Raw genomic sequence first — 1,542 nt, forward strand, 5'->3', positions numbered from 1 at the left:
GGCGCGTGCGGGCGGCCGGGCACGCGGCCCCCCCAGCCCTCCGCACCCCCCACCCGCAGCTGCTCCAGCAGCCCTCCATCCTTTGCCTCACCCTGCCTGGTCCAAGCCAGCTTCCTGCCCCCGTGACCCTCAGATGCTTGCCCCCAGTCCCCAGCCCTTCCCGTCGCTCTCCTCCAGCCTCCCGGCGCCCCAGCCATCCCTGTTCTCTGGCCAGGGGTCCAGTCAGCGCTCTCCCAGCGCCCCAGTCCCCGACCCCGGGCCCAGCCCATCCGGCTCTCCTCCTCCCAGACACCCCGTCCAACACCCCCCCCTTCCCTTGGTCAGGTCACCCCAGCTGCCCCCCCGCCCCTCCTCCAGCCCTTTTCCGTCCTTCCCTATCAACCCCCGGCCCCCAGCACCCCCCCCACCCCCACCCCCACCCCGGAAAGGACAGTCCGTTCCGGCCTCCGCGGCGGTCGCCCGGGGCCCCCGCGGCAGAGCTCGGGCCCCGCCCGGCCGATGGCAGCAGCGATAGGGGACGCGAGCGGGGCTAATGCACTTAGCCAGCCCACAGCAGGGCCTCCCCGCGGGCCCCGCGGGCTCCGAGAGCCGCCTATCTCGGGGTTTCTGAGCAGAAGGCTCGGGACGTTCTGGCCATGGCCGGGTCGGGGCCGGCGGTGGGGAGGGCTGGAGGGCTGGAGGGCTCAAGCCTTCTCCGGGCTGCCCCGGTCACCCGAGGGCGCGGGCTGGGCCTTCTTCAGCGCCAAGGGAATTGGGGTTTCATCAATCTGCGGTTTCTGACCCCTCTCCTCCCCCAGCCCACACCATATTCCCCTCTCCCGGGTGAGCGTGCCAGGCCCAGCCTGCAGGTCCTGCTTGGCACTCCAGGTCAAGACGCCAGTGTCTCCCCTCCTGTTCCCCTAAATGGGAAGTGGATTCCATGGGCCCATCTCTGGTCTCCCTGGAGTTGGATCCCTTTGGGCCAGTCCCTGTCCCTCAGACCCTGTCCAGAGGGGGCCCTAGCCTCCTCTGTGCCCTTCCTGGCCCCCACCTTGTCCTAAGGAGAACATGTCTCCTTGTTGGACCAGGCAACCAGGTTGAGACAGGCATCACAGACAAGCACCTGACCCTCTGCTTCCCACAACCCACCCTGGGCTCCCTGGGTGGTGTGGGTCAAGTGCCTGACCCCAGCCAAGGATGGATTCTGTCTGGATTCAGAACTCAGGTCAGCATTGGGGCCAGTGACCCCGCTCACACCCTTAGGTACAGCCAAGGACAGTCCTGCTGCCAGCCCCCTCCCAATACTCCATGAGATCATTTAAACAAACCCTGGGTGCCAGCTGGCCCGCCGGGGACTGCCCAGTGCCAGGGCACGGAAAGGGGACTGGAGAGCCAGCCACCCTGTTTACAGCTCCGTCCCTGTCTCCCCTGCCCCCACCACCTAGCATGGAGTGTACCCACCGGCTCTGCCATATTTAGCTCAGATGCAAGGCTTATTCCCAGAAGTGAGCACCGAGGGCCGGACACGGTGGGGCTGGCCCCCATAAGGAAAGAGACAGAAAG

The sequence above is a fragment of the Vulpes vulpes genome, chromosome 2 (genome assembly GCF_048418805.1).
Source record: "Vulpes vulpes isolate BD-2025 chromosome 2, VulVul3, whole genome shotgun sequence".
Classification (NCBI taxonomy): domain Eukaryota; kingdom Metazoa; phylum Chordata; class Mammalia; order Carnivora; family Canidae; genus Vulpes; species Vulpes vulpes.